Raw genomic sequence first — 12,403 nt, forward strand, 5'->3', positions numbered from 1 at the left:
ATGCATTGCTTTTTTTTAAACAGCAAAGGCTATAACTTCACATTGCGGCACTGCACTTGCCATGTGTTCGTCAATTAAGACACAGACCTGGACCAACTTCGGGAAGAGGCAAAAGACTGAGTTCTGAACAAAAACCGTAGCACACTCAAAACGTCAGCTCTGTTTACCTTTCCACAGATGCTGCTCGACCCGTTGGCTTTCTGCAGTATTCGCTGTGTTTGTTCGACACAAATGCTGCTTTCCATTAAAGAATTTAAATCCCTGTCCTCTGGAAACTGACCCTAGTCAGTGGCAAGAGGTTCTTCTGATCATTAACCTGCCCATTCACACCACGTCTTCTCCCATCATTGCCAACAGTCCCAGCAAATCTCCAGTTAACCTTCTTTGCTCCAAAGAGAACATTCCCAAACTTGGGAATGTCTCCACAAAATGGAAATTGCTCATGCCTGGACATAATGCATGTGTTACAATGGGGAAGAGGTTTTGGCAAAGTATTGTCAGTTAGCAGGTGGAAAAATGTTCAGGAAGTTAAACAGAAATCCCAGTCTCCAGCTTTGTGAATCTTTAGAAACTCTTTGGGAAGTGGAATTAGAGGAGAATGAAGGATGAACTGACGGACTGAGCAGAGACAGTCCACACACTGTCCCCTTGTTTAAGAGGCCGGGAGATTGACTCTGATATTCTCGGGACATGAACTGACCCGAGACATTGAAAGAATTCTCTGCACATCAGGAATTCAAACCCCTTCTCGGCTGGGGGCCAATGAGAAAATTCGGGAAGAGGCAAAACACTGAAAGGCTCGGAGGGCGATGGTCCCGGTGTAGGAGAGCTCGTTCCTCGTGACATGGATGTGCCTGCAGATGGTGGGATCAGGCTGTTCCCATGTCTCCATAATGAATGTCCGAGGCTTTATTATGGAAAAGTAAAACTGATCGAGGACAATGGTAATTTTGGGCGGGGCGGGTTGAATTATGAATTGAATAGTAAGTTCCTCAAAGACACTGTGCAAGCAGTGGTGGGACCCGTCTCTGTGGCGCAATCGGTCAGCGCGTTCGGCTGTTAACCGAAAAGTTGGTGGTTCGAGACCACCCAGGGATGGGGTGTATCTGGTTCTCACTCCTAACGCTTTATTGGCTGCTAATGTGCACGTTTTTCATGGTTTCAGGAAATTGTTTCCCAATGATTTTGTCTGGCAGCTCAACTTTTGTATATCTATTCCCCAGGGTGGAGGAAGTCCAAAACTAGAGGTGTTTAGGCTGAGAGGGAAAAGGTTTAAAAGGGACCGAACGGGGTAACTTTTTCACGCAGAGCGTGGCATGCGTTTGGAATAAGCTGCCAGAGGCAGTGGTCGAGGCTGGTAGAATTACAACATTTAAAAGGCATCTGGATGGAGGTCTGAATAGGAAGGGCTGAGAGAGATATGGCCCAAATGCTGACAAATGGATCACTCGGTTAATTTAGGAAATGTTGTCGGAGTGGACCGAAAGGTTTGTTTCTGTTCTCTGCAACTCTATGGCTGTATTTCTACATATTCTGAACCAATTTCACAAGACTAGGAATCGGCCATTCCAGGTTTAGTGGCTGTCCTCAACTGTGGCCAAACTGTGCAGATTTCAATGCAAGTTTCAGAAATATGTCTGCAGCTTTTTTTAAACATTTGAATGTGCTTTCAGACATTACTGATGTTTCTGAATACATCATTTTAGCTATTCTCAATGTTAAAGGTCAGCCATTTCTCACGCTTCCCTTCCCCACCCCCACCCCAGGTCGCCATCACCATCCATTGTCTCTCTATCATTAGAAGGGTTTGATACAGCGATCAAAGAGGGCTCGAGGCACGAGAAAGGACGGGGGGAGGGTACTCAGAGTGAGATTTGACCGGGGGCGCAGAGACTGGGGGAAGAGAAAGAGAGAAAATGGGTAGGAGAGCAGAGCATCAGGGGTAGAGAATGTATGGGGGTACACAGGGTGGGAGCAGAGAGAGAGAATGTGGTGAAGAGGATTGGGGAGGAGAGAGAGAATGGGGAGTTGCAAAGTGTGAAGTGAAAGAAATTGGTTGCAGAGTGTGGGGAGAGAGAATGGAAGGAGCAGTGGGTGGGGAGAGAATGGACTGGGGCAATGGGTGGGGAGAGAATTCATGGGGCAGTGGATGGGGAGAGATTGGACGGGGAGCAGTGTTCAGGACAAAATGGACACGGGGCAGTGGGTGGGGAGAGAATGGACAGGAGTCAATGGGTGGGGAGAAAATGGATGGGGATAGTGGGTGGGGAGAGAATGGACGGGGGAAGTGGGTAGGGAGAGAATGGACGGGGCAGTGGTTGGGGAGAGAATGGACGGGGCAAAGGTTGGGGTGAGAATGGACAGGGTAGAGGGTGGAGAAAGAGAGCAACAATGAATGGCAGGAGAAGGTGGGGGAGAGAAGGAATGGATGGGGGCAGCGTGTGGGAGGTGAGAGAAAATGAGTGTAAGGGAAGGGACTGGATTGGGGAAGGCAGAGGGTGGAGCGATAAAGGGAATGGATGGGGACAGAGGGTGGATGAGGGACTGGACAGAGGCAGAGGGTGCAGAGATAGAATGTACGGGGTGGGGAGAGTGGCATGTGTGGGAGAGAGAGAGAAGGGGCTGGTAGGTTAGGGTAGAGAGAGAGAGAATGGGCAGGGATGCTATGGGTGGCGGTGAGGGAATTGACATGGGACGCTATGGGGATGATTGGATGGGGAGGTGAAAATGCATCCCACCCACTCCCAGCATCCCCTTCTCTGCACATGTGCAGTGCAGACGTTTCTGAATGACACGAGAGACGAGTCTGGAACACTGTGTGAGTGCAGTCAACCTCACATCCTGGCATCAGCAAACCACTGCCTTTCTGTTTTAAAAACTAAATAAAGATGTGGGCTCTATACTAATGATGGCGAGATGTGGCTGAGAAACTGAACAGAGGGTCAGCACTTTCAGGAGAGGGGAGCTGGGCAAAGGCAGGAGGATGGAAGGATGAATTTGGGTTGGAATCCATTGAAAGGTGGAAGAATTGAGAGACAGAGATTTCGGGGAGAAGATAGAGAAGGTTGCTCTGTGCAAACCAAAATTCTCTCATCCTATTTTCTGCCCTGCACTGACAGCAGTGATCTGTTTTCTCACGTTATTAGCAGAGGAGGATTTGCTTTTCAAGCATGGACAAGAAATTTAGTCAGGGCCTGAATATCTGCAGTGTTTGAATCCAGGAGGGGAAATGTTTGTCTGCAGGAAATGATTTCAAATATCAACATGCATTGAGAATCCCCGTGAATACACACAGCCTGCGTGGGAGTGCTCAAGGGTTCTAATTCCGGAGAGGACTTTAATTTTTCAAGGAAATGTGGACTAGTGTTCTCGCTATAGAAGAGGCCTTCATTGGATCATTGAATCTGCCGAGTAACAACGACCCCTGCCCCGTGGAAACTCTATGGGAGCAAATTGAATTCCTCAAACTGATTGTAGTGTCACCATGATTGGGGAGAAGCCAATCGATTGCCGAGAGCTGGAGAGGGGATTACTCGCAGCGCCAGGGACCTGGGTTCAATCCCACCCTCACAGTGACTGTGTGGATTTTGCACTTTCCTATCCCTCCCCCACCCCCTGTCCGCGTCGGTTTCCTCTGGGTGCTCGGGTTTTCTCCCATTTTCCAAAGATGTGCAGGCTAGAGTGGATTGGGCGTTCTAAATTCAGTGATTAGCTGTGGGGTTATCGGGTGGGTCAGGGGGTGGGGTATGTTCTTCGGAGGGTCAGTGTGGACTTGGTGGGCCAAACGGCCTGTTTCCACAGTGAATCCCCCAACGTGTCTGCAGCCTGGCTTCCAGCTCCATCTCTCTGTGCCGAAGCTCCTCCAGTATGTGTATTCCTTCGTTTCCAGCACCTAGAACGTCTCACCTTCTGCAAATCGAAAGACAAGTCCCACCCTGCCCTCTCCAATGTGTGTTGTGTAACTGCTTAATCATTTTAGTGGCTAAGCAAAGGCTGATAGCCAAGTTCGGAATCCAGGAGGATGGCCTCAATCACGACCTTGGGTCATTTCACATGACAGGTAACCCCACTTCACTGTTACGCTCGCTCTCTCTCTCTCACACTCCCTCACACACTCTTACATACTCACACGCTCGAACAGAGCCTTTCCGATAGACATGCTCTCTCTCAGACACACACTAACACACCACCCCACTCACACCCACGCATACATCTTCGCACATGATTATACTCCATCACACACACACTTTACCCAGCATGCACACGCACATACACACTCTCTCTCTCTCATGCATGCACTCACACATTTGGGGTGAATTTGCATTTGCAGGATTATACAGTTGGAAATAGAACCAGTCTGACTCAAGATTGGGATACACACAGATCTCGCCTCATAGCTTTCATGCGTTGTTTGATGTGAGGTGTTACCTCCTTTTATAAAACATCAAGTTTCCTGGAGAACGTGACTTAAAAGAAGTTCTGGAATGTACGTATTAATGAACCGAAATCTGCAGCCCATTTTAAAAGATGAAAGATTTAACAGCAATCTAGGTTTCTTCAATACATCACTTATGTTGAATGACACTATAATGTTTTTGCGATATATTCTGTGTCTTGTGATTCTACACCACAGCAACCTGAAGAAGGAGCAACACTTCGAAACCTAGTGCTTCCAAATAAACTTGTTAGAATAAACCCTGGTGTTTGTGAGATTTTAAAACTTTGTTTCTAGTGAATACAGCACACCTCCCACCGTTGCTAGTAAACTTTGCAATGCCAATGAAACAATGAACCTGAAGTCCTGAAAAAATATACAATTTGTAACAATATGAGCTACTCATTCACTGGTCCTTCTGAGACATGACATTAGTGCTGGAGGCTGAAAGAAATGAGCAGCTTTAAAACAAAACCTGTTGGACCTCACAGAGTCTAAGCCGGGCGGTAAGTTCAGGTAACCTTTACTATGACCCTATTTTGTTACAGCTTCAGATTTCCCCAGGAAAAAGGCTTACAAAAAGTAGTTTTTAAAGAAAACACCTCCATCTCAAAATGCACTAACTCTCCCCTCCCCAGTTTCTTTGTTGGTCAGCTGAGTTGTCCGTTTGTAACTGGATCCCTGGTACAGCCGGGTAAAACATGCAGCTGGGATGACTGAGTGAACCCTTTCCCGCAACGGCAGTTTCCTTCACTAAAAAGGACATGAGTGAATCAGATGGTGTTTTTACCCCCTAAAAGTGATTTCATCCTTAGATTATGAAGTCCCGATTACTGACCGAACTCTAATTCTGCCATCTACCGCAGTGGGATTCGAACCTGGGACGCTCCAGTGCTGGGTTGATCGGAGCACTTAGCCATCACGCCTTCCATCCCCTTGTGCCGGCACGTGAACTCGATAGTGCCTCCTCACGTGGAAGGAGCAGGTGAAGCCCTTTTGGAACTTACAGCAGGTGAATGTCCTCCCTCCAGTGTGGACCCACTGGTGGGTCAGCAGTGCAGCTGACTGAGTGAACTCTCCCCTGCACATGGGGCACGTGAATGGCTTCTCTCTGTCTGAACCCCTTCCTGCACACTGAGCAGGTGAACGGCTTAACCCCTTGTGAATGCGTCTGTGGGTTTCCAGCATGGATGGGGAAGGGAATCCTTTCCCACAGTCCCCACATTTCCACGGTTTCCCCATTGGGTGGAGCTTTCCTTGTGTTGCTCTGGGTTTGAAATTACAAACAGAGCGGGGACATAGTCTTTCCCACTGCGAGGGGTGTGATTTTAATTCCCCAATCTGAGAAAATGGTTTGAAGCACTTTTCACAGTCAGCGCAAAATAAGAAAACTGTACATCATTTCGGGTCTTCCATCCTGGGCTGACAGCGTTGATTTTAAATGGCTGTCCAGTCAGTGTCGATTCGTTTTGGCTGAAAAAATCTTCCTTATCTCATCCCAGCATTTCTTGCCACAAAAAAACTGTGCGGCAGAGTTCATGTATATATTTCCTTGTATGGTATTTTGTAAATTACATTCGTTTTCTGGTTGCTTGTATAGCGTATTTCAGGTTCATTAGCCGCTGTTTAAGTGTGTTGGTAGGTTTGTGGGCTACCATGATGCTGAGAGGGTTGAGTTGTCTGGACATCATTTCCCAGATGTCTTTAATGTAAAGTAATGTGGCTAGGGTTTCTGCAGACGTTGTTTCTGCTTGTGTCAGTTTGTTGATGTGAAATCGGCACACTGGGTTTATTGGGTCGGCAAAAGTGAGGACTGCAGATGCTGGAAACCAGAGTTTAGATCAGAGTGGTGCTAGAAAAGCACAGCATGTCAGACAGCTTCCGATGAGAAGGAAAATCGACGTTTCGGTCAAAAGCCCTTCATCAGGAATAGAGGCAGGACCCCTCCAGGGTGGAGAGATAAATTGGGGGTGGGGTGTGCTGGACCAAAGGTAGCAAAAAGCACAATAGGTGAATGGGGTTGGGGATGAAGGTGACAGATCAGAGAGGGGGGTAGAGCAGGTAGTTGGGGATGGAGATTGGCAGGTAGGCGAGGTCATGAGCACAGCGCTGAGCTGACAGTTTGGAATTGAGGTAAGGTGGGGGAGGGGAAATGAGGAATCTGATGAAGTCTACATTGATGGCCTGGGGTTGAATTTATCCCAAGTGGAAGATGAGGCGTTCATCCTCCAGGCATCGGGTGGGGAGGGAGCGGCGATGGAGGAGGCCCAGGACCTGCATGTCCTCGGCAGCGTGGGAGGGGGTTTGAAATGTTGGGCCATAGGGCGATGCGGTTGATTGGTGTGGGTGCCCTGTAGATGTTCCCTCAAGCGATGTCACTTAATTCTGCGAGCAGTCTCCACTCTCCCCAATGTAGAGGAGACAGTATCAGGAGCAATAATTACAAGAAATGACATTGTTGGAGACACAGGTGAAAGCCTTCGACCGACCACGGCCCGGATTCGATTTTAGGGAAGGGAAAAAATTTTCAGTAGAGCTATTAGGATCTGTCTGCATCTTCCTGGTGGTCTAGTGGTTAGGATTCGGCGCTCTCACCGCCGAGGCCCGGGTTCGATTCCCGGTCAGTGAAACCGTTTTCAGGTGGTTTACAGGCTACTTGTTCTTCTTGAATGCTCTGTACAGTCATTTTTTGATCTTCGGAGTTCCTGGGTGCTGCAGTGTGTCGTGGCTCGTTGAAATCGTGTCCTGATTCAGATTTGTTTGTATGTGTAGTGGTGATTGCTTCTGTAGTTAAGTTCTTGGTTCGCGTGTGTTGTTTTCCTATAGACGCTGTTTTGAATTTACCATTGACTGTTCGCTCGACTGTGACATCTGGAAATGGCACTTTGTTGTTGTTCTCCTCTTTTGTGAATTTTATGCCAGGAAGGATATTGTTGATGGTGTTGTAGGTTTCCTCTAATTTGTTTAATTTTTTGATGGTAAAAGTTTCATCGCTGTAGCAGACTCTAAGTTTGGGTTGGATCGTTGGAAAGGCTGTTTGTTCGAGTCTCTGCATTATTGCTTCTGCGAGGAATCCTGACGCTGGTAGTTTCAGGGTATTTCGTTGATTTGCTGGTAGGGCTTGTTACTGAATATGAAGTGGGTGGTAAGGCACAGTTCCCCGAGCTTGACAGTGCTATCTTTGCTGATGAAGTTGGTTCTGTGTTTTTGTCTTTAGTTCTTCGAGTAGTGTCTTCAGTTTTCTTTGGCCACGTTGATGCTAATGGATGTGAACAGAGCTGTCATGTCAAAGGACAACATTATTCCATCTCCTTCTGTCTCAGTGTCTTTGGTGATCAGGAATTCTTGGATGGAATAAATGGAGTGGAGTGAATCTTCGACTAGGTGTTTTAGCCTTCAGTGCAGGCCTTTGACTAGTCTGTATATTGGTGTTCCAAGCAGTGAGACTCTGGTCTAAGGGAGGTTCCTGGTTTGAAGGGGAGGAGATCAACAACAAAGTGCCATTCCTTGATGTCACAGTAGAGCGAAGAGTCAATGGAGAACTTCAAACTGGCATCTACAGAAAAACAATGCACACAAACCAAATCCTTAACCACAGAAGCAATCATCCCAACACCCACAAAAGAAGCTGCATCAGGAGATTATTTCAACGAGCCACTACACACTGCAGCACAGAGAAACTACGAAGAGCACAAGAGAAATACGTATATAGTGTATTTAAGGAGAACGGGTCCCCAATAAACCCCCTCCACCGATTTCTCATTGATGCTTTCAAGTTGACTCTCAAAAATTCGGTTTGACCCTCCATTCTTTCCTGTTTGTTTTTTTGTGGGTTTTGAAAGCTTTCGCAATCCTCTCACTGAGTATTGGAGTTGGGAGGTTATGTTGTGGTTCTCGAGGACATTTTTTCGACCACTTTCGGAATATTGTGTACAATTCTGGTCTCCCTCCTATCAGAAGGATATTGTGAAATTTGAGAGGGTTCTGAAGCACCAATGGGTCTACAGAGAGGAAGAGGCCCTTCTGCTGCCCTGAGTGTGGGAAGGCCTTCAGTGATTCCTCTGCCCTGCTGACGCACCAGTTGGTCCACACCGGGGAAGGCTGTTTATCCGGCCCCAAGTGCGAGATGGCCTTCAGCATTTCTTCCCACCTGTTGAGACACCAGTGGGTCCATATTGAGGAGAGGTCGTTCTTCTGCCCGATTGCAGGAAGGGCTTTGCTCTTTCTTCCGACCTGGTGGCCCATTGGTGGGTCCACATGGGGGAGAGGTCGCTCAGTTGCGTAAGTGCAGGAAGTACTTCGTCAATTCCTCAGGCCTGCTGATGCACCAGTCCGTCCACACCGGGGAGATGCCATTCTCCTGCCCGAATGTGGGAAGGACTTTACCCGCTCCTCCACACTGCTGAAGCGCCAGCTGGCCACACGGGTGGATGGGGTCGGAGGGGGGAGGCCTTTCTGCTGCCCTGAATGCGGGAAGTCCTTCAGCAATTCCTCCGCCCTGCTGAAGCACCAGTGTGTCCACACCGGGGAGAGGACCTTCAGCTGGCCCGAGTGTGGGAAGAGGTTCATGTTTTCCTGCAACTTGCGGAAGCACCAGCAGGGGCACCAGCGCTCTCGGCAATCAGATCCCACCGGTGACGCTGCCTTGAGTCACCCCCAAGGACTGAACCTCCTGCCAGTTCTGACAGTGGGTGCAGTGGGGGAGTAGGTAGGCTGTATTTGTTTTCTTCTGGACTGCAATTGCCTCCCCCACCCCCCACAACCACAACCTCATGGTGGCTCACGGTTGGCACTGCTGCCTCATGGCACCAGGAACCCAGGAATACTTCCATCCTTGGGGGTCTGTGTGCAATTTATGGAGGGTCGGAAAATGGATCGGAGTGGGTTACTCTTCGGAGAATCTGTGCAGATGTGTTGGGCTGAAGGACATGTCTCCACACTGTAGGAGTTCAACCATCATATGAGCTTTGTTTTCATTGGAAACTGCTGCTCATTGAGCCAGGGACTGCACATTTCCAAATGAAATGATCCAGAGAAACCTAAGACTGCAAGAGCATTGGAGCAGAAGTTAGGCCATTCGGCCCATCGAGTCTACTCTCCAATTCGTTAATGACAAATGTAGTGCAGATGAGATTAGCTACAGTGTGGAAACAGGCCATTTGTCCCAACAAGTCCACATCGACCCTCCGAAGAGTAACCCATCCAGACCCATTTCCGTCTGACTAATTTACCTAACTCTATGGGCAATTAAGCATGGCCAATCGACATGACCTAAACATATTTGGACTATGGAAGAAAACAGGACCACCCAGAGAAAACCCACGCAGACACTGGGAGAATATGAAAACTCCTCACAGACAGCCACCCAAGGCTGGAATCTAACCTTGGTCCCTGGCACGGTGAGCCTGCAGTGGTAAACACTGAGCCACTACATGTTGCAACCCGAAGTAGGCAAGCAGGAGGTTGGGAGAATGCAGCAAGCCAGGCAGCACCAGGATGTGGAGTAGTCAGCGTTTTGGGTATTAACCCTTCTTCAGGACTGAACCGTTGACTTCTCTGTGAGAAACGATTTACGGGAATGTTGCTGGGGGTTGGAGGGTTTCAGCTACAGGGAGCGACTGAATAAGGCTGGAAGCTGGATTTGCTCAAGGCTTGTATTTTTAACTCATTTAAATGGTACCTACTGTATGGGGTTATGGTTTACATTAAAACCGGAGGATCATATCAGAGTGTTTATATTTCGCAGTGGTAGTTGGTAAAATGCACTCTCTGGAGGAGCACATTCTATGATGCTGCATTTCTTGCCCTCTGCCCTTCCACCATTTCTTATCTCCCATCTTGAATTTATATTTTTTTTGGTCAGATTTAATTTCATTTTAATCAGACTTGCGATTCACTGTGTGCTATTAATTTGTTTGCTCGAATATTGTAAGTCAAAATTAATGCTGTAATTTAATTTCTGATGTCAGAGTTTGACATTGAATGTGCAGGTGTGAATACCAGTAAGTTGTGAAAATAAATCAAGAACTTGTGGTTTTTAACAAAAAGAGCAGTTCACTGATATTCATGGCATTGTCTCTTTTGGGTGTGATGATTCAAATCTGACCAACAAACCGTTTCATGCAGTCATCCAACTGAATAAAAATTTTCTTTAATTTAATTAAAGAAAATAACTCTGGCGGGCTAAGATTTATGCAATCTATTTATAAGATTATGCCCATTTCTCGTGATATGGTCTCGTCCACATTGGGGAAACTTGACGCCAACTAGCGGAACATTTCAGGGAAGAATTCTGGGACTCGAAATCTAACCGACACACCGCCCTGTGGCGGAACACTTTAACTCCCCCTCCCATTCCACCAAGGACATGCAAGTCCTGGGCCTCCTCCACTGCCAAATTCTTGCTTCCCGACACTTGTCGGAAAAACACCTCAACTTCTGCTCTAGGGCCCTCCAACCACATGGTATCAATGCAGATTTCATCAGTTTCCTTATTTCCTCTCCCCCACCTTGTCCCAGATCCAACCTTCCAATTCGACACCAACCTCTTGACCTGTCATTCCTGTCCACCTTGCTTCTCACCTATTTACTTCACCCTCATCTCTGACCTATCACCATCAATCCCGACCTCCATCTATCTATTGCACTCCCATCTACCTTCACTCCAGCCCCACTTCCTTCCCATTTATCTCTCAGCCCCCTTGGGCCACCCTTTATTCCTGATGAAGAGATTATGCTCGAAACCAAGACTGTGATGAAGCGACATCCTCAACAAATAGGAAATAGCTCCCAAGTCAGATTTCATCCCCTCTTCTGTTTCCCAGTTCTTTCAGAAATAAGGAATGTCTTTTCCTTCCACTAGAAAGTGGTCTTCCACTTTGTGCTGTCTGAAGTGTTATCCCTCACCACTCCTTCAGACACCTTTTAAGAATCCTTTCAACCTGTTTTTCTAACAATTGTAGAGGTGACCAAAAGCAAACATTTCACTCCTTCTCAATGCCCCATTTCTCCTCCTATGAGCCATTTTGTCATGTTGTCTATGTTACAAGCAGCCGAGTGCACTTGGTTTCTGAATTGAAATTTGGCCATTGAAGGGAACAGGATTAATATTTATCGATGGCTAGCTGTGTTTGCACTAACTGTAATTATCCACCAATATGATGTCTTTTGTTCCACCAAAATTGGAAACAATGATCTGTGTTTATATTGCAGTCGGACGTAGAAAATCATCCCAGCGATCTTCACGTTATTATAGTTTACTGAGGCCATGACAGCATTACGTGGCAGTTTGATGTGACTAAAACCTGGATGGAAATCTCTCGATTAAGTTGTAAAAATATCGGTATAATGTGATTCACACTGCGCTGTCACCAACTGAACGAAGCGGCTATGTGTTTTAATCCCGTGATGAATAGTTTGTGTTTTACTTCTCACATTGCGGGGAGCTGAGCATTTCCCCAAACAATGGGCACACCACCTCCCTGACACAGTGTTCACAAATCAAACTGACAGCAAGGACTCACGTGTGATCGAAAGATTCCGCAAAGAACTTTCGATACAACGTACTCCTTTCTTCATTTGAAATGTTAGACGTTGATTGTAGTGAGCCTGACGTGATTTGAACACGCAACCTTCTGATCTGGAGTCAGACGCGCTACCGTTGCGCCACAAGCTCACAGATTGCCCGTGCGCTCTATTCATGCTTAAGGGAAGTGATCGCACTACAATGATTTTACGTTCATGTCTGTTCTGTTTCTCCCCCTTCTCCTTCTGTCTCTCGAAACAATTTCCAACTCTCTCTCAATAAAAATCTGAAAGAACTGCGGATGCTGTATATCAGGAACAAAAAACAGGAGTTGTCGTTGACCCTTCCACAGAACAGATGGTGATTGGGAAAATGTCGGTTTATATGCAGGAGATATTGTGGGAGGAAGGCGGAGATCAGGACAGAGCCCAAAGCGAGGGAAG

At 47.2% G+C, this 12,403-nt stretch overlaps 3 non-coding genes across 3 annotated transcripts; 2 read left to right on the forward strand and 1 right to left on the reverse strand.

Annotated features, from left to right (window-relative positions):
• The first annotated feature begins 1,024 nt into the window (after positions 1 to 1,024).
• trnan-guu (transfer RNA asparagine (anticodon GUU)) lies at positions 1,025 to 1,098 on the forward strand. Its single transcript has one exon. It is a non-coding gene; the product is annotated as a tRNA-Asn (tRNA).
• Positions 1,099 to 6,992: 5,894 nt separating this feature from the next.
• On the forward strand, positions 6,993 to 7,065 carry trnae-cuc (transfer RNA glutamic acid (anticodon CUC)). The gene has a single exon. It is a non-coding gene; the product is annotated as a tRNA-Glu (tRNA).
• Positions 7,066 to 12,038: 4,973 nt separating this feature from the next.
• On the reverse strand, positions 12,039 to 12,110 carry trnaw-cca (transfer RNA tryptophan (anticodon CCA)). The gene has a single exon. It is a non-coding gene; the product is annotated as a tRNA-Trp (tRNA).
• Between the last annotated feature and the right edge of the window lie 293 nt (positions 12,111 to 12,403).

Source organism: Chiloscyllium punctatum, chromosome 36 (assembly GCF_047496795.1).
Source record: "Chiloscyllium punctatum isolate Juve2018m chromosome 36, sChiPun1.3, whole genome shotgun sequence".
Taxonomy (NCBI): domain Eukaryota; kingdom Metazoa; phylum Chordata; class Chondrichthyes; order Orectolobiformes; family Hemiscylliidae; genus Chiloscyllium; species Chiloscyllium punctatum.